This window comes from Triturus cristatus, chromosome 1_1, assembly GCF_964204655.1.
Source record: "Triturus cristatus chromosome 1_1, aTriCri1.1, whole genome shotgun sequence".
NCBI lineage: Eukaryota > Metazoa > Chordata > Amphibia > Caudata > Salamandridae > Triturus > Triturus cristatus.
The window spans coordinates 990,365,373-990,390,847 of record NC_140579.1 but is presented as its reverse complement, the minus strand read 5'-3'; the positions used below and the strand labels follow the sequence as shown (position 1 = coordinate 990,390,847).

General features: G+C 48.6%; 1 protein-coding gene across 1 annotated transcript in view; it reads right to left on the bottom strand.

Moving 5' to 3' along the window:
- Nucleotides 1–25,475, bottom strand: part of LOC146871420 (uncharacterized) — a 944,195-nt gene that overhangs the window by 167,003 nt on the left and 751,717 nt on the right. The window lies entirely within an intron of this gene.

Here is a 25,475-nt window from a genome sequence, read left to right as displayed (position 1 = left end):
AATATATTGTGGTCAGCGTCCCCGAGTGGCCAGGAACTTTTGCCCCGAACCCAGGACAGCTGCTCCAAAACCCATTTAGGTTGGAGGCAGTGGCAGCTGGTGACATTTGAAAGTGGTGAGGCAAAAAGTTATCGTGGGACTGCACTGAGGCAAGCGAGCCCGAACAACCTACGGGGGTTCGGGGGGGGTTCTCTCCCCCGGCGAAAATATTGAAAAAAGAGTGGATAAATGGAGCATTTTCAAGCAAATTTGAGGAAGCAGGAAGGTTGATAAAGCGAAAGTGTTATGACATCAATAGTAGAGATTTCATATGATAATGACGTAGGTAGCCGCTTGTTCAGTATAATCAGGGAACTTCACTTTACAACCCCCAAAAACACAATGCACTTACTCACCTGTAAGCACTGTATTTTCCTTTGCAATTGCCTTCTCAACATTTTGGCAACTGTGTACCTCCTTCACACACAGTTGCACAGAATCACAATCGCAACTTAAATAAGTGACCTTTGCTTTGATTTTTCAGCAGAGAGGCCACGGGTTGGATGGCCAAGTTTTCCAAACACATTTTTGACCCACTGACAGGCACTGTGAGAAATTGACACAGCCTTCAGCTTTTTTTTTGATTCAGAAAACTTTATTCGATACACAGAATCATCAAAGCATAGTTAAAACACTAAAAACATTGATAAGTAAAGCAAGTACAGTACATTAATCCTCATAATATTTACAATCGGCAGCAGCAAAATTATGTATCAGTGTGCTACATTTACATAGTTGGAAATCTTCAATTGTTTTTATCACTGAAGTTGTGTTTAGTACCCTATGTGCAATATTAAGCTAGATTCTATAAAGTGTCAAGTGCAGGTTTGTTCAACCTTATAAAAAACAATTAAAATACATTTTCTATCATATTATTCACAATATAGGCTGGCACGGTTTTATGGCATGGGCTACATTTACATAGTTAAAAAACTTTGGTTAGATTTGTAGTAGCAATGTTAGTCACCATATACCATTTTTAACAATAAATTTCACAAAGTGCCAAAAGCAAATTAGCGAATACTCTGGTTTAAAAGTTCACTATTAAAAATATTCGACAATGCTTCGATGATACCACAGAATTCATTATAATTAAGTCTCAGTAAAATATGCCTTCAGAGATCCATGTTTTGAAATACACATCCTAATACCAGGATAGAAATCCCTGAGGCTACTCATATTTAAAAATAGCATATAATATCTTTAACATTTTTGCCCTTTCTTCTTTCTTATAACATTTGCAGTCAATAAAAATCTACTAACGCCGAAGACAATGAGTTTTGAGGATTCAGTTTTTAATATACGCAACATATTACATTTTCTAATATTCATGCTTCTGCCTAAGGGTTTTATCCACTTTCTTCTGGGGTTTGTATATTTGGGACAGAAGAATAAGACATGAGTGATATCCTCCCTGGCCCTCAGATGGCACAGAGCCCAGTTCGAATCTTTGTCTCCATTCTGTTGCTGTCCCCATTTTGATGTAAAAGATCTTATCTGTAGCATACCATACCTGAATTTCAGGTATAACATTTTTGCCAGTTGGGTTTCAATATCGTCTAAAAATGGTTCGAAATAAGGAGTTGTTTTCGACATCAGGAATTGGGTTGTGAGGGTTCCTGATGTACTATTTGAGGTGACTCTATGACAAATGAAATTCCAATAAATGGTTTTAATTTCCCACTTTGAATCAGGTGTCAGCAGGCTCGGGTTTTCCAGAATCTGCTCAGACTTAAGTTAGAGAACCACTTGCGGATGTGCGCCAACCAGGGGAAAGTAGTATGAGTGTCAAGTGTCAGTAACTCACTCAATGTTTGTCTATATGTTACAAGTTCATCTGTGGTCCAGATTCTAATCCAATATGACAGGGTCATCCAGATTGCCTTGTGTTCAAGTCGTTTTATACCCAGGTTATATATTTGTGGGATCAGAGGAGTATTTTGGGAAAGTGCCGCAAATCTTCTCAAAACCTTATTTTCCCCCACAATTAAAGCGAAGAGATTTTCCCAACCCCGCATTTCTGAACCATATAGTGCTGCAGTTTGCGCTCTGGACTTGTAAACTTCCAGGGCTGGTTATACTGCCTTTGTCATAGTTGCATACTGTTTTTTTATGATTAGAGCAGAATTTTGCAATAAAATTGTTTTCGATTTCATTATCTGTGGGTTCCATGAAAGTTTTGAATCAATGGTTACCCCTAGATAAATAAAAAGAAAAAAAACGAAACACGCTCTAGGGTCACTCCGTTCAGGGCTATGTTGTTTTTAAAACATTTGTGGGGTTTTATAGCCATGTTTTTTTTTTTTTAACGGGCTTGATTTCCAGACCTTTTAGTATGCAATATTCATTTAGTGAGTTTAAGAGAATTTGCAAGCTCTTTGGGGTTTGGGATAACAGAATTGTGTCATCTGCGAATGTTAGTGCGCAAATGTGAATCCCTCCAAGTTTTGGGGAATCATGTTGTGATTTTTGGAGAAAATAGACCATGTCGTTAACATATAAAAGAAACAAGGTTGGCGCCAGGACGCATCCTTGATGCACCCCTCTCTTGACTGGCATTTTCTCCGTGAGTTCCCCCCTTTTGCCCCAGCGGACTTTTGCTAAGTTACCCCCATGAAGTCTAATCAATTGAATTAAAAGCTCCCTGCTGTAACAAATTTATCCATAGTAGGCCTCTAGGTATTGAATCAAATGCGGCCTTTAAATCGATAAAGGCGACATATAAGTGGCCAGGTCTCAACTTTGTATATTTCCACACTATAGTTACAAGTCTAAACACTTGGTCTATCGTGCTAGTTTTCCTTCTAAAGCCCGCCTGGCAAGTTGAAATAACATTGTTTTCGTTCATCCAGTCGGCTAGCTTATCCAAGATTTGCTTAGCGTAGACTTTTTGTAATATATCTATCAGACTTATGGGTCTGTAGTTGGCGGGATCGTCTCTACTGCCCTTCTTATGAATCGGAACAATTTCCGCTCCCTTCCAGGACTTGGTTGGAATTGGTTGTCCCCTGGCAATTGCGTTACATAGAAGGTTTATATATGGCGCCTTCAGCTTTTGCTCTAAAGCTTTCAATGGTGGTCTGTTAAAAATGCCTGAACGTGACTCAGTTCAAAGTATGCACTGTACAATAAATATGCTACACAACAAAATACAGAAATACAGCATCCTGGAAATAGTGGGCACTCTTAAGGAATGCAAGATTAAGTAAAACATTTGAAACACAAACAAAAACGATATCACTGACATGTAATACCTTAATGTTTTATACAGTCATTGTTCTGAAATCAGTAATTTACCAGTTGTGGCTGGGTGGATGCAGGTATGTATGTATGGGTAATTGGTGATGTGGATGGATGGGTGGGGGAGTGAATAAATGTGTTTGAGGAGGATGGATGGCTGAAGGGGCAAATATGCTGATGGGTGAATGAATGGATGTGTAGGCTATTAGTAGATAGATAAGGTTGAGGACGAATAGAGGGATGCAGTAGGGAAGGAGTGTGACAGTCAGAGAGAGGCTGAATCCGCCTGATCCAGTGCTGGTTGTGAAATCATTAATACAGTGTGGATTGGGCTCGATTGACTCCCGGACACTACCACTGCGCCGCGCTCCGTCGCAGCAGTACACAAACGCTGTGTAAGCACCATTGTGTGCAAGAACAACCATCTGGTCACAGTGGCCCACATGCTCAGAATGAGGCAGTTATGAAGGACAACTTATGTGAGGCAACAATGCCGCACCAGATCCATACAAACAGTTCATATCTCCCAGTCAGGCCAACAAGTACCGCAGGGCCTGAGTCCGACACGACCCCTGTGCCCTGTAGCAATCACTGGAAGGGACACAGGTTAACTGTGACTTCGTGCCTGGGCCTCACATGGGGGATCCCCACTGCGTACTGGCAGCAATATGCCTCCACAGCGCACGGACATATGCAGCCAGCTATTTCGAACAGACCCTCACTAGTGTCAGCACCACCAGGGCTGTGTGTGGTGCAAACTGCAGGGGGGCCAGCGAGGCCTGCCGCTCACATGCATGGTGGCCATGGTTTAATCTACGAGTGGGCCCCAGGTGTCTACGCCACGAGGCCTGTGCCTGAAACGACTTTCGAGCCTGCAGCAGAACACGCGTCAAGTCTCGTACATACCAGGACACCCTCGCAGCGCGGCACCCACAGGGGCAGGCAACTGGCGTCACGGGCCATCCTAGTCCCAACCGGCCCCCAAAACTGTCCCCGCCCTACCACCACGCACAATCAAGGCCACTGGCTTATAATTCAGGATGCCATATCCTCACCTGACTCGCGATGCAGGGACAGTGCCACGGAGCTCCCGCAAGCAACAACGGGCACCTGCAGGGGAGGCTACACTCCGCCACCAGAAAAGGGCCTCTGGCATTATTATCCGCAGCCATCAGGATGTTATGGGGGGGCTCGGAAGAAAGGGTGAGTGGTCACAAGGGAAGGGGGTTGCGCGAGGAGGGAGGGGGGTTAAATAAAAAATAAATACAACTTAACTTACCTTTCCCGGGTCCCGCATTTTCTTCTGAGTTTCAGCTCCTGCTTTCCTGCCTCCGCAGGAACAAGAAGCAGGCAGCCTCCCTCCCCTCCCCTAAGCCAATCACAATGCTGCAATGGCAGCGTTGTGATTGGTGAGGCGCAGTGGAGAGCGCCCTAGCCGGGCCATTTTCCCTATGTAGGCTGCATGCAGCAGCCTACATAGAGAAAAAGGGAGAGTGCGCATGACTGTGTTGACCGGCCCTGGGGCCGACCAAACAGTCATTACCCACATCAGTGGTCAAGCCACTCCCCACCTGCCCTCGGGCAGGACCGCCCACCCGCCCGCCCCCAACCAGGCACTCCAGGCACTTCTGCTTTCTCGCAGTGCGAGAAGCAGAAACATAAAATGGTAGTTTTACCATTTTATGTTTCTTCTTCTCGCACTGCGAGAAAGCAGTGGTGTGATGCCCCTATGGAGGAGCCGCCACTGGTAGGAGGGGAGACTTTATGTTTTTACTCGACATTTGTATTTAGTTCATTAATTGATTTCAATTCATGCCGTTTCTGCTATCTTTGTGGACTATTGTAATTTAACTTATATTTTTACTTTTACTCTTGTAACTGAATTTGCTCACTGATGTTTCCAATATGTTTTTTTCATCGGCCATACACCCTTTCTAAGTTGCCACTTCCCACCTTAACTCAAGCAATACTTTCATTTGTCCATTCCTCTTGACTGTGCCCTACATTTTGTTTTAAATATATAAATTATTAAATAAAATCTACTACATTGGATATTTAGATAATGTTATGTATTGATATACGCAATTTTATTACATTCCTGAGAAAGCCAAACCATACAGACTCTGTGGCACAATATTTCCATACATATAATTTACAAAAATAGTTTACTTAGCTATATAGACACGGCTTAATTGCTAATACCAGGGTGTCCCTTGACATCATCTGAGCTGCTGGTCATAGTGTGAGCACAAGGGGCTATTATATAATGGCAGATAACAACAGAAACATTTGCTGCGTAATGAGGCAGCCAAACACCAACAGAATCATATGCTGAGTAATAAGACAGCCATACACCAACAGAAACATATGCTGAGTAATAAGACAGCCATACACCAACAGAAACATATGCTGAGTAATGAGACCGTCCAATACCAACAGTATGAAGTTCTGGCGATATGTTTGATAAAGAGTACATCAACAACACACGGTCCTCTCCTTTAAATTGTCAACTAAGATACAGTTGTAATTATTGTGCATATCCTGACTCCTATAAAAGCAAATGAGAAGGTGGTATACTTACCAGTCTCTAACATCCGCCTGCTGTATGTGGCCGGTCTAAAAATTAGAGCTGTACTAGAAGCAGAGGTAATGGCAGGTGTTGGATGGGATGAAAACACAATACCTTTGCAGTCTAGTGCATAATTTGAACCGGTGGTTGCCAGTGGTGGCCACCTGCACTCCTTTTTGGAGACTGGCACGTATTTTTCTGCATCAGAGAGTAAGAGAGGTCAAATCAAAAAAGTAGAAAGAGAGAGGAAGAGAAAGACGAGAAAGGAAGAAATCAGGAACCTACAAGAGTGAGATAAAGGTGCATCGAGTGTCTGGAAGTGGATTGAGATAGATCGGAGACAACGCTGCTCTGGTATTGAGCACACCCACACTGGTCTTCTGAGCAGAGTTTTGTGCGCCGGTACTCATTCGTTTACAAATTAAGCACTGTTAAAACAGAAAAAAGTATACATTGGATAAGCATATTTGTGACCCATTACATGGGAGTAAAATATATAAATTAGTGAAGTCTCTCAGGATACTTCAACACAAGTAATTAATGCCAGTATTAAGGCACAACTAAGAAAGATTTGAAATGTCCCTATGATGTTGGAATGACCTTGATGGCATAGTGACTTAACTGTTTGGATTGAAGGGATGCATGTGGTGACAGACCCTGTTTGTTACACTGCTGTAGTTGACACTACTACTACCCTAGTTGTTGCAACCAATACCCTTGTAATAGGGACTGTATGGTAGAAAGTAAGAGTGTGTTGAGATAAAAAAAAACTAGTTACTCTCTGAAGAGTGCTGGTGTTAGAGAGTTAATATGAGGGAAGTGTGTAATGCCTGCCTATTTGGGTAGGGAGAGGTGAGAAAAAAGTGGTGTAAGAAAAACTATTTTGGAGAGAGGAGTATTAAGGTCTTACCTTGCCCTACATTAGTGTGCTTAGGAAAAGGCATGCCATGCAGCTGGTCAGGGTGCAGAGTGTTGAGGACATAGATCTCGAGGGGGGTCAGATAAAGAAAGAGCATTGATCCCTGTATCCTGGAGAGTGTCTTCATCCGCCTCCTCCTCATATCTTGCCACTAGTTCTTGAGGTCCCACGCAGCACGTGCCTCCACCACCAGTGACCATCTGTCACATGGCCACCATCTATGCTCTACTGAGGGAGTTTGGAAGAAGATCATGTAGTGGTCCTTCCCATGAATCATCCTCCTGTTTTCTCCTCTCCTCCCAGTGAGAACCTCACTATCGGGGGCATATTCTCAAGGAGTCATCGCCGAGTTATCAGCACTATATCGCAGCCAAAGTCGCGATAAAACTAACGCCCTATTCACAAGCAGGTGATAACAGCCCATATCACCAGTTTACCCGCAATATCAGCCACAAAAAACATTGCCATAGATGACCCCGGCAACTATCGCTAATGAGATGCAGAGTAGGCGTCCCCGTGCTAAAAGCCGCAACAACACCACTCCTCAACATTCTCAACGACCAGCCAGATCTGCGAAAAGACCACAAAACATGCAATAAGGCGCGTTAGCAGCAGGAAACTAACACCTGCTCTGACCTGGTGCAAAGTCGGACCATAGCCTGCACCACAAAAGGGAGCCCAGCCCAGAGCTACACCTGTAGGGCAACAGATGCCATGGAGCCACTGATCATGTGGCCCGGACACCCAAGAGGGCCACAACACCCACTGCCACCACCACCACGACCACACCCCACCCCCCCCCCGGACCAACACAGAGGCAGTGCAGGCATAGACAGTGACCCCCTGAAAACGCACCAACCTCACACACCCAAAACCAGAGAATGACATTACACACCACAGGCTCAAAGGGACAACCAACATTCCACCTCAGACAAAGCCGCTGGCCGTGCTGCACCTGTTGGCCTCTGGTACCTACCAACCAACAACTGCCAGAGTTGGAGGAGCCCCATCAAAGCTCCTCAAACCTGTCCTGGATGCCATCATCAGCTTGGTACCCCAGTACCTATACTTCCACCACACTGCGCAGGAACAGCTGAAGACCAAGCAACACGTCTACGCCATAGCTGGCTTCCCGCACATTGTGGGTGCAATTGACTGCACACGTGTCCTCCTGGTGCCCCCTGGCAACACTGCACACAATAACTGCAACAGAAAGCACACGCATCCCATCAATGTGCAGGCAATAGCGGTCCCCAGGGAAATCCCCACCAACGTCGACGACAACCACCCAGGCAGTGTGCATGATTCCGACATCTCCCGACAGTCCATCAGGAACCAGCACTACCAGGATGGCACCTAAGGAAATGCACTGCTCGTTGGCAAGTACCAAATGAACACAACACACACCTCAACTCCACAATCATGCAACACACAACACTGGGAAGGCACATGTTACAAACTCACATATAACATGCCAAACAACATGCCCACCCACCAGACACGACAGCACAACTTACTGTGGCAACCTGGGCCAGCCATGTACATGAGCCATCAATGTCATGCCACATCAGCCACACAATGGCTGAATGTGGGGAGAGGTGGGACCAGGCATGTGCGAAGGAGGCAAGTGACCCATGAATGAAAATGTACCCATTGCCAAGTGTGGCGTGGATGTGATGGCCAGACTGCAGTATGCAGACCACACACATATCCATGTCGACATACACCGCTGGTGTATGGAGTACAGTGGACAGTGGATGCAACCATGTCACCCCAGCCACCGGGGAAGGTCGCGGAAATGTAGCTTGTGACGTCCCCTCCATAAACCTGAGCGGAGTGGGCTGGCCCGGCGTACACCAGGCCAGCGTAGGGGTGTGAATAAAAAGCACGTATTCTGGCCATGGTCCTCTGCCGGAATACCCAACATCTCTGCCAGGGTGGCGCCCCTCAGCCTGCCACGAGGCCGACGCCATAGCCGTGAGCGGTGTGGCCTGCGATCCTGTGCGCCTTCTGCACCCCAGGCCGCTGGTTCCCGAACTAGACTTGCCCGCCCCTGTGCACCCAGGCCTCACTGCTCACATGCCGACACCGGCGTGTGCCGAAGACGGCTCACCACGTGCCGGTGCAAGCTCCAAGCCCCAGGCATCGCGAGCCAACGGCACGTGGCTGTGGGCCACTGCTGACAGCTGCCTCCGGCCTACACTGCGGCCGAGGAGGTCACACAGTTGGAACGGAGTCTTGATTTAGCAATGGCCAAGTTCATAACATTGTACCGGCATCATCGCAGACTGCAACCCTTCTCACCCCCGGTGCCACGAAGTCTTTTCACCGTCATACATGGGCACTTTGGTGGCGGCTGAGTCTATGGACTGGTGGTTGTCATCATCCTCATGTAGCTGATACCTAAATGGTGGTGAAAACAAGGCTGCAGCATTCCACTCCTCCATTTGCTGCTTCTGGGCAGGTTCTGCCCTCTGCATCATGCCCTGGAGGACACCCTCCACTGGCCCCTGCAACTCTCCGCCACATTCACTTCGGACATCGATGAGGACCCGCCCAGTCCGCGTGACCCTCCCTCAGTGCACCGCAAGTCACTGTCCCGTGGTGGGGTGCCTGTGCCGGCCGCTGTGCAGCCGGGGCCACTAACTCTGTGCAGCTCAAGTCATGGACCCTGTCTGATAGTAAATTGGATGGCCTCTGTGACGATGGCCTTGGGGTCATCAATGCCATATGTCCATGGCCCTGCACTGTCCGCTGCATCTGGCCTCAACTGCTGCCCACCAGGGCTCACACATCAAATCGAGTCCTGACCGGCCCGAAAGTCGCATCACCGCAGGAGGCACACGCCACCACCGCCAGGACCAACTACAACCGACAACTGCATGTGTCGAAACGGTCGTACTGGCACACTGACGGAGTTGCTCACACCTGTCATGGATACCATCTTCTGCCTGATCCCCTGCTGAGCACTCCAGGTGCCACTGACTCAGTGCACCACAAATCATCATCCATTACTGTTTTGGTTATGTGCTGTGGAGAGCTCACGCAGCAATGTCACCTCAGGCAGTGTGGGAGACCTGGGACGATGATGAGGAAGATGATGCAGGTGTGACCCCCCACCACTGCAGCTGCATCAGGAATGTCCCGAAGGGACACAATCCTAGACAATTTGTTTACAAGAGCTCGCTCTGCTCTAGTGCCCCAACCTCAGTGCACTGCAACTCTTGGACACTTCTGTTTGCTCATTGTGTGACCTCTGGACTTGCTCCGGCTACTTCCATGATGCTCCGCAGTTGTCTCTGTAATGCTGGTGTTGTCTGTTTCCGTATTCATAGTGTTCACTGTTGTATTTGTTGCCAGCACCAGCAACTCCCTGAGGGCTGGCTTACACTCACCCGACACACATCCAGCACAGGGGTCACTGTACATGTGACCCTGCCAATAAAGGGGCCGGGCGCACGTGCCCGTAGCCAGTTGCAAAAACTATCTGCGTGTGTCCGTGTGGTCATGATGTGTGCATGAGGGCCCCGGGCACTACAACAATACATTGTTCTGTGTACAGCGGATGCAAACCATGTCATCGCAGGCAGCAGGTTAGAGCTTGGAGATGTAGCTTTGTCGTCAGCCACTCGATACGTAAGAGGGGTGTACTGGGCCGTCGTACGGAGGACCTGCATGGGTGTGTGGATGGTAATTCCGGGGCTCTGGGCGTAGTTCAGTACAGTAAAATGTGCACATGCATGTGTCTGTCGTAGTGTGGGTCTCCTTTGTGGGGTGTAGGTGGTCCCTGATGGGACTTCGACACCCCGTATATGATGTAGTTCGGCTTCCATGAGCTCTGAGCCCACCAGCACCTGTTTGGACACCTCCTTTTGGCATTCTGACACGTGCATTGGAATGCGATGTGAGCCTCGATGAAGTGTTAGGAGGCAGCCGTGGTGGCGGGTGCTTCCTGCTGTGTGGTCTGTGCAGGGGCTGGGATCTCCTCTATGTAGCTTGGCTGCCCTGCTCCTGGGGGTGGGTTGCCTGAGATGTCCATGAGCTGTTGTAGGGCGTCTGTGTCGAAGGTGTGGTGGTCGTCTCCAGCATCACTGATGGGTTATCTGGTCTGCCCTGCGGGAGGTGTTGCTTGTCCCTCTGCAATGTGAAGGGGAGATGCATGTTGACATTGTGTTAACATTTATGTTGGCGGATTGTTCTTGTTGACATGCAGACTGTGTGACAATGTAAATTGTGACTGTTTGGGCGGTGCTGGCAATTTGAGGGGGTGACAAATGCCAAAACAACAGATGATGGACAGAATGCAGAACAATGTCATACATTCACCCCAGTACAGAGATTTGAGCCTAAATCCATAGTTTTTTTGCTCACCATGCCATTCCAGTTTGAACCCAGCCATATGCAAATCAGTCTTGACCCTGTGCCTCATGGGAACAGTCCAGCCCGAACTGCCAAGCCAGGTCCTCCCTGGACTGGAAACAAGCATCCTAAGACCGGTTTTTGGGTTTCACCCCTCTTCAGCCAGGATAGCTTGATTCCAGTGGCATGGAGAGCACGGGACCCACGTCTGGGCATACCCGTCCCACTTGGGGTGACAAATGCAAAAACAACAGTTGATGGACAGAATGCAGAACAATGTCATACATTCACCCCAATACAAAGATCTGAGCCTAAATCAAATTTTTTTTGCTCACCCTGCCATTCCAGTTTGAACGCAGCCATATGCAAATCAGTCTTGACCCTGTGCCTCATGGGAACAGTCCAGCCCCAACTGCCAAGCCAGGTCCTCTCTGGACTGGAAACAAGCATCCTAGGACCGGTTTCGGGGTTTCACCCCTCTTCAGCCAGTATAGCTTGATTCCAGTGGCATGGAGTGCACAGGACCCATGTCTGGGCATACCCGTCCCACTCGGGGTGACAAATGCAAAAACAACAGTTGATGGACAAAATGCAGAACAATGTCATACATTCACCCCAGTACAGAGATCTGAGCCAAAAATCCATAATTTTTTTGCTCACTTCGAGGGGGGACAGTGGACATTTGGACTACGTGACGGATGTGAGGTTGTACACGTACACATGCATCTCACAGTTCCCTGCTCTGTCCAATGTGATTGGCCTGTTTCTGCGCATGAGCGTACCCATTTGTATCCCCTGTTCTGCAGTGTCGGTGTTGCACTTTGGGACACATGGTCGTGGGATGTATTGTGAGTGCTATGTGTGTATGCTGCAGTGTGCCACGGGGATCAGGGACATGATCCAGGGTAATTGTGGGTGTGCAGTGTGCTACACATCGTTGTGCATGCGTGCCATTGTGCCCATCTCTCCACATCCCCCCAGTCCCTGGTCTTTACTCACACTGTTGTTGTTGTGTCAGGTCCTCCGGAGCTGTGTCCGGACTCCCGACTCCTTGCACCGTCTCCACACTGATGACTGTGGCCTCCATTTCCTCCAGCTTCTCCTGTGGCGCAGGACTCCCACCTCCTTTCGCCGTTGCTGCCTTTCTGTTGGCATCGGCTTTTTGCCTGGCTTAGGTTTTCACATCATGCCAGCGCCTCTTGGCCTCCTCCATTGGCCTCCCCGACACTCCGACTGCATTCAAGGTAGTCTAATTGTGGGTCAGTTGATGGTAGTGTTCTGTCACCTCCGTGACAATGTACTGGTTTTCCTGCGGACTGCACCCCATCTTCCTCTTCTTCTTGGCCGTCCCCGACCTCGTTGTTCCTTGCTAGTGGTCTGTGGGGCTTGTGGGGTTCGCGTTGGCCTCTGCACGCGGTCAGGATGCATCCATGTTGCTACGCACATTGGATTGTTTCTGGTGTGTTGTTTTTGTAGCTTTTATAGTGCATTTTCCTGCCAGACGCGTGGGATTTGCAGGCCTGTCGCTGGTTTTCGCTGCTTTTTGTATCGCGATTGGCCTCATCGCAACTTTTTTTGCGTTCGTGTTTCGCATTTTTGTGGCGTGGTGTTGATTTTATCGCGGTCATTTGAAGCGTTATCTGGAGACTATCGCATGGTACCGCCGTGTTGTGAATACTTAGTTAACACGGCGTAATGTTCCCGCGATAGACTGCGATGTTGAGTGTTGCGTTAAGTTACTTTTGCGATGGTTATCACACGTTCTTGAGAATATCCCCCTCAGTTGTCTAATAAAAAACAAGTGCTTATTCACAAACTAACAGAAGGCTTCAGAAAAATTACATCTACAGGAAAAGAGAAAGACATTTTGTGCAAACAGCAATTCAAGGTTGAAAACAGGCCTTTCAATGTTAATATGGATTCTCCATTAACATGGCGTCAAAAGTTAGGTTAAGTTAAATTAGCACTTGTTTATTTCAATTGTGGACTTATAACATCTAAGTATGACTATCAACTACAAACTGGCATTTATCACATGCATACTATTTGAACTTACATTTGCATATTTCAATTTAAAATGGGTTTTTTACATACAAGCGGAGAATTCACTATTGCAACTATGGCAGTTAGTCTATTAAACTGTGAATACTGAATATAATGGTAGTGTAGCTCCCAGAAGCCTGAATTTTTTGTATTTATTTTTTAAAGGCGTTTGTCTCACATACCTAACATATGTGTGATAGAGTGCATGACTAGTAACAAAGAGAACATAAGTACCATAACAATAGAGACTAATGGTTAGAGAAGAATAACAGATGCAAACCTTATTCAAATAAGTATTGTATTCTTGTACAGAAACAGTTATTCTTTGGACTTGCAGGACGCTTATTTCCACATCCCCGTCCTGCCGGCCCACCAGCGTTACCTGCGGTTCACGGTGGGCCAAGAACATTTTCAGTTTACCCTGCTCCCCTTCGGCCTCACCAGTGCCCCTCGGGTGTTCACGAAAGTGATGGCAGTGGTCGCAGCTCATCTGCGCAGATTTGGGGTTTCGAGTCTTCCCCTATCTCGACGACTGGTTGTTGAAGGAGGGCTCGCCCCAGGCAGACGTCTCCCACCTCCAGACTACGGCCGACCTCTTGCATTTGCTGGGGTTCTCCATCAATGTGCCGAAGTCGCATCTGAGTCCCTCCCAGAAGCTCCTCTTCATCGGAGCGGTTCTGGACTCGGCGCAATTCCGGGCCTATCCTCCGGAACAGCGGGTCCGGGATATTCTGGCTCTGATTCCCATCTTTCGGCCTCTATCCCGAGTTTCGGTCAGGTTGGTGCTGCGGCTTCTGGGTCTGATGGCCTCCTGCATCCTGTTGGTGCATCACCCCAGATGGCAGATGCGGGCTCTGCAGTGGGACCTGAAGTTTCAGTGGGCCCAGCATCAGGGCAACCTGTCCGGCCATGTCTTGATCTTGGAGGGCACTGCAAGACAGTTGCAGTGGTGGCTCACGGACCGCGATTGGGTCAGTGGCAGATCCCTCTCCCTACCCCAACCGGAGCACGTAGTAGTGACGGATGTGTCCCTCCTGGGATGGGGGGGCCACATGGGAGAGGCGGAGATCAGAGGCCTCTGGTCTCCGGCTGAGTCTGGGCTCCATATCAACCTTCTGGAGCTGAGGGCGATCCGACTTGCACTGAAGGCATTCCTTCCCTCTGTCCGTGGAAGTGTAGTGCAGGTGTTGACGGACAACACCACCGCCATGTGGTACTGCAACAAACAGGGCGGGGTGGGGTCGTGGACCCTTTGTCAGGAGGCTCTGCGCCTCTGGACATGGCTGGAACATCAGAGCATCACCCTGGTGGTTCAACATCTGGCGGGCTCTCTGAACGCCAGAGCAGACGAACTCAGCCGCCGGTGCATGATGGACCACGAATGGCGTCTGAACTCGGACGTGGCGCAAGGCCTCTTTCGGCAGTGGGGAGAGCCTTGGTTAGATCTATTCACCACCGAAGAGAACGCGCAATGTCAGCAGTTCTGCGCATTGGAGTTTCCAAGGCGGCACTCGCTCGGAGACGCTTTTCGTCGCGAGTGGAGTTGCGGTCTGTTGTACGCCTTTCGCCTATACCACTTCTGCCCAGAGTGCTAAAGAAGATTAGGCGCGACCGGGCCCAAGTCATCCTGGTGGCTCCGGATTGGGCACGAAGATACTGGTATCCCGAGCTACTCAGTCTATCGATCGATCCCCCGATCCGCCTGCCTCTTCAGGAGGACCTTCTTTCACAGCAGCCGGGGACGGTCCTCCACCCGAACCAGCCCAGCCTCCACCTCCATGCGTGGAGATTGAGCGGCGACAGTTGATGCCATTTGACTTGCCTCCTGAAGTCTGTAATGTTATTCTGGCAGCCAGGCGTCCCTCCACAAAATCGGTATACGCCTGCAGGTGGAATAAATTTGTGGCATGGTGCACAGCAAAGGCTGTGGATCCCCTTTCGCCCCTCTTTCTGAGGTTCTCCTCTTTCTTCTTTCCCTGGCCCAGCAGGGCTCTGCTCTGGGTATCCTTAAGGGATATCTTTCAGCTTTTTCTGCTTTCTTACGGCTTCCTGATCAGCCTTCTCTTTTCAAATCCCCTGTTGTTTCTCGATTCTTTAAGGGCATTACTCACATGTTTCCTCCTGTCCCTTTCATAATGCCTCAGTGGGATTTGAATCTAGTATTGACCTATCTGATGTGCGCTCCCTTTGAGCCACTTCATAATTGTCTCCTTCGTCTTCTGACTCTTAAGACTGCTTTCCTGGTTGCCATCACCTCTGCTAGAAGGGTGAGTGGTGAGCTCCAGGCTCTCTCTTCTAAGCCACCTTTCCTTTCTGTCCATCCGGACAAAGTTGTTCTCAGGACTCGTCCTTCCTTTCTCCCTAATGTGGTAACTGCCTTTCACATCGGACAGTCTGTTACACTGCCCACCTTCTTTCCGCCTCTGCATCCCTCGAAAGAGGGAGAGGCTCCACCGTCTGGACCAAAAACGGGCCGCACCAAACAGTTCCGGGTGGATGACCAACTCTTTGTTGGCTACGTGGGCGCTAAGAAGGGGTGGGCGGTGCACAAGTGAACCATCTCTTGGTGGGTCGTTTTGTGTACCAAGTCTTGTTATTCCTTAGCTAAAAAGGAACCTCCTGTAGGGCTGAGGGCCCATTCCACTCGGGCCACAGCGGCGACCACTGCTCTGGGCCGGGGAGTCCCCTTGCAGGACATTTGTCAGGCAGCAATGTGGGCCTCGCTGCACACGTTTGGCAAACACTATTGCCTGGACAGCCAAGTCCGGAGAGATGGCTTCTTTGGCCGTTCTGTTCTCCAGGACTTTCTGGTGTGATCTTGGTTCGCAGACCCACCACCAGGGTTGGTATTGCTTGGGTATCTATTCTAAGGTGAGGAATCTAACTAACGTGTTTCTGCAGATGAACAAGTTACTTACCTTCGGTAACGATATATCTGTAAGAAACTTTAGTTAGTTAGATTCCTCACCGCCCCACCCATCCTCCCCGTTCTGCGAACCGATATCTAGGGTTGAGGTCATCCCTTTCAGGGCCCTAGAATTTTTGGCACCAGTGTCGGTCTCTTGCATGGCTCTGCGTTCCTGGTGCGGAAAGCTATGTACAAGAACTGACGTCAGCGCACGAGGGCGGCATCTAAGTACTCCGATGACGTCATTCCGGCGATCAGGACGCTGACGACGGACGCAGAGCCACAGACGACGCCTAGCGACGCACAAGGATATTGCTGACGAAAAATCTTTCCGGATCCAGCCTGACGCCTGGGGGTATTCTAAGGTGAGGAATCTAACTAACTAATGTTTCTTACAGATATATCGTTACCGAAGGTAAGTAACTTGTTCATTTGTGTTAGTTGAGGCGTCATTATAAACTCTTTACTCATGGGAGAAATTACATAACAAACCATGAAAGAGCAGGCAGTCAAATTGACGTTTTAGTTTAAGTGCTTAAAGTGACATTAATATGACTACAGCAAGAAAGGTTAGGTCTGAGATTTTCTATTATCCTATTATTCTGTAATTAGTCTGACGTGTTTGTGCATCTTTAAATGTGCCTGCTCCATTGAATAATTAAATTATGGGCAAAGTGGGAGGGGATAGCTGGCTGTTTTGAGCACCCATTCTCTGTCCCATTAGTTTGCCCTGATGACTTATCAATCAATCAATCAAGATCTTTATTCGGATACGAAGTATCCATAAAAGCACAATAAAAATAGCAGCATATAACAGTAATACATAGATCAAATAAAAGAGGGGAAAGTTTAGAAGTGAAGCACTTCATAAAAAGTGATTTCCAACAAAAGTTACTATTCACATAAAAAAATAACACGTAAAGAACAGTAATCAGCCAACTATATCTTTACCAAGTTAAAAAATACAATTTTAAAAGAACAAAGTCAGCAAGACAAGCTTCAAGGGGTACACATGGAATTACGAGCATGCACTACAGCTTTCAAAAAAGAACCTACACGGAAGATTAGTTCTTCCCCTTCCAAAATGATAATTTTCCTGTAGGCTGCCTTGTAATCAATCGAAGGTATGGCCTTAAAAAATTGAACCAAGAAACATTTGGTGTATTTTGCATAAAAATTACAAAAAAATTTTTAAAAATGCAACATTGATTGATTACATTGATTGTTGCAGGGGCATGGCAAGTGATCCAGATTAAAGTTGTACCCCAGAGGAAAGCATAGCTAAAATTTCATTGTGCCGCCCTTAATCGAAAAAGCAAACTCCTCTCCCAGCGGTCAATAGGTTTTAAAAGGTAACTTGATGGTAAATGGGAGGTATTCTCGATCAGCATATATTTAGCGACAGAGGGTTTCTGTGCCTCTGTTTCATGTCTGGCTTTACTATAAAGTGCATATAATGCCTTCTGTAGTATTTTTTTGCTTATGCTTTCAGAATCAATGGGGTTTGAGAATAGATGCCCAAGATTCACACTGTTCAAGCTCATCCTAACAGCGGCAAGCCAGGGTATTTCCCTTCCCTTATCACATTTAAGGCAGTCTGTTATTATTTCCCTGGTTAGATGAGCTGCGGCAATTCCAAAATGTAGCATGGCGAGCCTTAATGTAATCTTCGATATAAGGCAGGTTCAGTTTGCTATGGCAAGCATACAGTGATGAGGTGATTGGAGCACCCACGAGTCTACGACAGAATCTGTTTTCCTCCCCCTGGATACTATCACACTTGCTATAACCCCAGACTTTTGCACCATAAGTGGCAACAGGGGTGCATTGTAACCTAAAGATTTTAATAATGGTCGATACTACCTCTGTCTTCCTAGGTTGGGGCAGGCCGAGTATAATATTGGTGGCTTTGGAGAACTTATTCCTACTATACGCCACATGGTCGGCCCACAAGCCGTTCGCTGCAAATACCAGCCCCAAGTGGGGAAAAGTGCAAATGCTTTGTAAACTTTCAGAATCTAAAATAATAGTATTATTAGAGTACTTTTTCGACCCACAAGCCATTAGAAATGATTTGTTAAAATTAGTATGTTGGTCCAAACTAGCCATAAAGTCGTCGAAGTCCCGCACCAAAATGTGTAAAGCATTTGGTGTGCGGCCCATTAGGACCGCATCGTCGGCATACAGTAGGGCGGGTAGTGTGTTGCCATTAATACTAGGGACATCATGGGTTAGTGTTACCAGTGACTTATGCAGGTCGCTGATGTAAAGAATAAAAAGAAGAGGGGCCCGGACACAACCCTGCCTAACCTCTCTGCCAACTTTGATATCTTTTGATACCTCTCCGTCCTTACTGATCCGCACCCGGGCATTCAGGTCCTTGTGCAGATAAGAAAAAAGTGTACTAGAGCGCCTCGTCCAGACCGTATTTTAAAAGAATGGACCAAAGCTGGGACCTATTGACATAGTCAAAGGCCGAGGTAAGATCCATAAAAGCCAAATAGATGGAGGTTTTTTTAGCTATTGTGTATTTACCAATGATCAAGTTGAGCTATAGACACTGTTTAACAGTGCCAATTTTACTTCTAAACCCCAGCTGACAGGGAGGTAAAATACGATCTTCCTCGGCCCATGTCCTAATCTTGTTGTACAGAATCCTCCCCAAAATTTTCAGCGTGTTGGCACAATAATACTAGTGGACCATGTATTTGGTAATGTAGAAAAAGTTAAGTTATTAAAAACATTAAATAAAAGAGGCGCCCAGATTTCTGGTTGGTTTTTAATTAGATCAATGGGCAGACCATCAGGGCCTGTGGCTTGATTGACCAGGCTCTGCTGATTTGCGTCCTCCACTTCGGACAAAGTTATATAGACCCTGGTGACAACTGAAGACTCATCAGCAGCCCTGTTTTGAGCTTGGGCTGAACAAATCTTAGAAATGTGGGCCTGCCAGGTCTCACTGGTGATGTTGCAGCTGATCGGGGACAAATAATGTCCTAAGGACCTCATGTCTTAACAGCTGACCAAAAACCAATTCCATTACTTAGCGTGACGGCGCATGCAAGATTATCCCAGTGCTTTTTAATTATCTCCTCCTTTCTTAACAAGATGGCTGCTTTATAGTGTAATCTAAGTGATTTGATAAGAACCTGATCTCTGGGGTATTTAATAAGTTCCCTACGAAGGTCTCTATTCGCTGCAGAGCAATCGCTGTTGAACCATCAGGGTCCACAATGTGTTGCCTTAATGGGCCTGTCTAGCATGAGTTTGATACCCTCACATAGTTGCGTGAAGGCACTGACTACAACAGGGTTATGTTCTTTAGATGACAGGCAAAGGTCAATTAATGCCGGATATTCTCTTACCATCTTACCAAATAAGACTGTATTATCTAAGCCACACCAAACTTGTCTAAGCTTATCAGAAGAGAGAGACAAATCCCTTGCTCCACACTCTTTACTGAATATTGACTTGGGGGCAAGTCTCAAAGTTAGGTTAATGAGGTTATGATCCCCATGGACAATGGGGATAACCTCAGCTTTAAACAAGCAATCCTCAAGTGAGGGAGATATAAAAACATAGTTAATGGTGGAGGCACTAAGTTGGTTCAATATATTTATCCCTGTTGGGTACTTCGGCAATCTCCATTACATCTAAAAGATTGGTGGTACATAGGTGGCCTGATAATTCAATCCCCCTATTACATGGAGGAGCCTTACTAATAAAGTGAGAGACTGAGTTAGTTCCGCTGTGAATCTTTGCATAAAATCACCCCCTAAACAAATGCCTGCAAAGCTAACGGAGCTCTCTAGATTCTGTATATTAGAAATGAATTTAAATAAGTTAATAAAATTCATATTTGGGACATTTTGGAAATCATTATTTTAGAAGTTAATAAAACAAATGGAAACCCCACTTTTAAAAATTATGGCCTGAAATGTCTTATTATTAGTGTCAAGGACCCTTACACTACTACCAGCAAGAATTTTAACCCAGAAGGGCGACCTAAATTCGCGGTGGGAACAATAATGTTAAAACATTCGAATCCCTCTAAAAATATATCCCTTGTAGCCCATGTCTACTGAAGCATTATAATGTCCTGTTTATGGACTAAGTCTAGCCAGTCTGGTAGATTTATGTTGGATACCAGGCCGGCGATGTTCCAACTCAATATTTTTAAATTAGGATCAACATCAGACACAATTGGGATACAATGTCCGAGGAATGGCGACTCAATAGGTAAGGAAATGGGCTCGAGTGGTACTGCTGGAGATAATGGTCAATCCTGGTTATCCAGATCGGTCATTGACAAAAACCTGTTATACGTAGGAATGGTGGCTGCATCCATGGTTGGGACCCCCAAAAGTGGCTTATAAAAATAGCCCAGTGGCAAAGCACAGATGTGAGTTGGAGTGTTAGAGTAATCCTCCCGAGCCATTATTAAAGATCTAACCAATGACGGGCTAGGAAAGTTGATGACTATACAGTCGCCCTCGATGTTCTTTGAGGACTGTCCCAACCAACCAACTCTTCGGGCCATGATATTGTTAAAACATGAAGCCCTAAACCCCTTATGTTTGGGCAGCCAGTCAACACTTTTGTTACATAGTTGATCCCACGTTTCAGCCTGATTTTCTTTCAGGGGGGTACACCTGCCAAAACCACAACATAGGGACAGGCTCCCTACTACCCTTAAGGTTTGGGGTGCACACAAGGTCTGATTCGCCCTCACGTGGTTTGCTCCTCCCCCCCGAGATGACACTAGCCTGGACACCATTAAGTGTACTAAGAAAGTTGGGGGGAAATTGTAAATTTATAGCTGGTAAACTATCAACACCACCCGCATTAATAATATTTTTTTGCACGCTGCTAGATACTGACACACAGCGCTTCTTAGCTTTGTTACAAGTACCACAAGAATCAGTAGATAAAATAGAAATTGGTGCGGGTACGTGTCCCAGTGTTAATATTAGAATTGTAGACAATATTCTTAGGCACGTTCAAATCAGCCCTCCCAAACATGACGGGCTCAGTAGGATTGGATTGAGAACTTCGATTGGCACCAAGCGTGTCTAAATAAATTAGTCGTTTCCATAAGGTGACAAAATTATCGTCCAATAGATTTCAGATGCATTCATACACGGTATCCGCTACAAGATTAATGAAGCATTCCCCCTGAATGCAGCTCTCTGTGGAAGAAGAACCAATCTCTGTCTGGGTGCTGATAGAGCGACTGGGTTCCTTATTTGAGGTGTGCATAGGCATAGGAACTTCAATTGGCTTGGGGGGAGAAGAAGTACGATTCCATGAGCTCAGCACAGTATGAGATGAGTTGTACGCTTTGGCTGTTTCCTCTTAACGCTAGTGGGCTTAGTGAGCTTTCTTTTGCGCTTCGCCCCGAGGCCAACCTCAGAACCTGCATTGTTTGTTGAAGGGGCCAAGTCTATTGGTGACGGTGCAATTATATTAACACCATTGTTAAAGTCGACAGGTGGATCCTCAATATTAGTGTTAGAGCTTTCAGGGAAAGAAGCACCCAAATTAATGCCCGACGTAATGCAGGGAGAAAAGAGTGACACAGTCTACCCTTGTCGTCAGGCCAGTCAGAGATACCTCAATACCAAGGGAAAGACGCCTCTCAGTCAATTCGATTTAGTTTGCCACGATATTGACCGCCCTTTCCAGCATTCTGTCAATACTTGAGGTAACAGGCCGCTGTGGGAGTAACCCCACTCGCTTCCCCATGCGAGGAGGTAAACGCCTATACGTGTGCGCTCACCTCAGTAGGAAGGTAGGTCGCTCCCCCCCCCGCTGCAGCTCCACCAGCGCTTTGAGTGTCCTTGTGCCCTGTAATCCGCTGTGCCCATTTTTGCTTTTTGTTTCCCTGTGTGCCCATTTTTGCTTTTTGTTTCCTTATGTGACCATTTCGCTTTTGTTCCTCGTTCCTCTGTGCCCATTTCTTTCGCAGTTCCCGGCCACCCGCCTCCCAGCTGCTCCTCCCTCCCACCTCCCCTTAAAATGGCGGCCGTTGCGCGGTGAGGAGAGCGACTCTTGACCTTGCCAGGTAGGTCGCTCCCCCCCGCTGCATGTCCTCCAGCGCTTTGTGTCCTTGTGCCCTGTAATCCGCTGTGCCCATTTTTGCTTTTTGTTTCCCTGTGTGCCCATTTTTGCTTTTTGTTTCCGTGTGCCCATTTTTGCTTTTTGTTTCCTTGTGTGACCATTTCGCTTTTGTTCCTCGTTCCTCCATGCCCATTTCTTTTGCAGTTCCCGCCGCTGCTGCCCCTGCAGCCCCGCGCCCATTCTCTGACCCCGGCCACCCGCCTCCCGCCTCCCAACGGCTCCTCCCTCCCACCTCCCCTTAAAATGGCGGCTGCTGTGCGGCCTCACCGCTGGCGTTCCGAAGGCGCGCCTAAGGCAAGCCCGTCTGCACCCGTCCACGCCTGGACCGCGCCCAGCGCCAGAACCGCTGGCCCCCGCACCAGCCATGAAGACCGCCTCCGATACGACGCCAGCACCCTCATCGATCTCAACCCAGGATGAACCCCCACCTGCTGCAGGGCCACGGTCCCTTCGCCTGCCAGAACTGCAGCTTCTCCTGCATCGAAGATGCAGAGACACCCGCCAAGACAAAACACAACCAGCTCCGATGCATCCTGATCAACACCCGCTCCGCACGCAAACACGCCGTCGAGCTTTGGGACCTACTCGACACCGCATCTCCAGACGTCGCCTTCCTGACCGAGACCTGGATGAACGAAGCCTCCTCCCCAGACATGCGCAATAGCCATCCCCGACGGATAAAAGATCGCCCGCAGAGACCTCACCAACGGAGTCGGAGGAGGAATCGCCATCGTCCACAAGAAGACCATCAGGGTCTCAACAAACACTGATGACACCCTCAGCACCGCCGAACACATGCACTTCCAGATCCACATGGACCCCAAGACCACCCTAAGAGGCACCCTCGTCTACAGACCACCCGGACCCCGACCACAATTCTGCGACACCATTGCCGACTTCATCAGCACACACGCACTGACCTCCACCGACTACAGCCTCCTAGGAGACCTGAACTTCCATCTGGAGAACAACAACGACAGCAACTCCTCCACCCTGATAGACAACCTCGCCAACCTCGGACTGGAACAGCTCGTCACGACGCCGACCCACATCGCCGGACACACGCTCGATGCCATCTTCTCCACAAGCCCACACATCTCCGAACCCACATGGACCGACCACCACTGCATCCACTTCACCTTCCGGAAACCCGTCGCACATCACCGCACCCTACAGATCCCCCGCTGCTGGGGCAAAATCACCGAAGTACAACTACAGACAAACCTCGCACTCAACCCACTGACCAACCCCTCCAACCCTGACGATGGTGCGCGCACCCTCAGACGATGGATGGACGACTGTGCCAACACCTTAGCCCCGCTGAAAAATCAAACCCTCAAAGACACCAGCAAGAGAGCCAACTGGTTCACCCCTAGCGTCAAAGTGCACCTGCCGGAAGTTGGAGAACTTATGGCACAGCGAGAAGTCGCTTGGCAGCCGCGCAGCCCACAAAGACGCCATCCACAACCACCACCACCTCATCAGGACCGCCAAGAGGACCTCCTTCAAAGACCGCCTCAACAACAACGCACACAACAGCAAGGAGCTCTTCAACGTCGTGAAGGAACTATCCAACCCCAGCTCCAACGCCAACGACATCCCGCCGTCGCAAGCCCTGTGCGACTCCCTCGCCATCTTCTTCCACCGCAAGATCACCCACATCCACAATAGCTTCATTCCCCGGACGACCCTAACAGGCCCCAACATGCAGGAACCACCACACCCAACCAACTACGACCCCCTGACAACCTGGGCCAACGTGAGCATCGAAGACACAATAAAGACCATGGGCACAATCCACTCCGGCTCACCGTCTGACCTTTTTCCACACCACATCTTCAAAAAAGCTGGCAGGTCCATCGCACCCCACCCACACAACATCATGAACCTCTCCTTTGAGACCACGACCTTCCCTGAAAGCTGGAAACAAGCAGAGATCAACGCCCTACTGAAGAAACCCAAGGCGGACCCGAGCGAACTGAAAAACTTCCGACCCATCTCCCTGCTTCCGTTCCCAGCTAAGGTCATCGAGAAGATAGTCATCATCCAGCTCACCCGCTACCTCGAAGACAACAGCATCCTGGACCCCTCGCAGTCAGGTTTCCGCAGCAACCACAGCACCGAGACCGTCCTCATCGCCGCCACAGATGACATCAGGATCCTACTGGACAACGGCGAGACGGCGGCCCTCGTCCTCCTGGACCTCTCCGCCGCCTTCGACACCGTCTGCCACCGCACACTACGCACACAACTCCACGACGCAGGGATCCGAGACAAGGCCTCCTTCCTCTCCGGCAGAACCTAGAGAGTCCGCCTCCCCGTTCCGATCCGAAGCCTCCGAGAACATCTGCGGCGTCCCGCAGGGATCCTCCCTCAGCCCGACGCTGTTCAACATCTACATGGCGCCTCTCGCACGCATCGCCTGACATCACGACCTCAACATAATCTCCTACGCCGACGACACGCAACTGATCCTCTCCCTCACCAAGGACCCCCTCACCGCCAAATCCAACCTCCACCAGGGAATGAAGGCCGTCGCCGACTGGATGGAGGATAGCTGCCTTAAACTGAACACAGACAAGACGGAGATCCTCATCCTCGGGCCCAACCCCTCAGCATGGGACTACTCCTGGTGGCCCGCATCACTGGGGACACCCCACGCACCCACCAACCACGCACGCAACCTGGGAGTCATCCTCGACTCGAAACTCACCATGACCAAACAAGTCAACGTTGTCTCCTCCATCTGCTTCAACACCCTCCGTATGCTCCGCAAAATCTACAGATGGATCCCGACAGACACAAGGAAAACAGTCACCCAGGCCCTAGCCAGCAGAAGACTCGACTACGGAAATGCCCTCTAAGCCGGAGCCCCGACCAAGCTCACCAACAGACTGCAAAGAATCCAGAATGCCTCTGCATGCCTGATCCTCGACATCCCGCGCCGCGACCACATCACCCTCCACCTGAGGAACCTGCACTGGCTCCCTGTCGACAAAAAAATCGCCTTCAAGCTCCTGATCCACGCACACAAGGCACACCACAAGACCGGCCCAGCCTACCTCAACAGTCAACTCTCCTTCTACGTACCCAACAGGAAACTCTGCTCCGCAGACCTCTCCCTGGCTACCGTTTCACGCATCCGTAGAACCACAGCCGGAGGCAAATCCTTCTCCCACCGCACCGCCAAGACCTGGAACACCCTCCCCCTCATCCTACGACAAACCAAAGACCTTCTAACCTTCAGGAGACAACTCAAGACCTGGCTGTTCGACCAG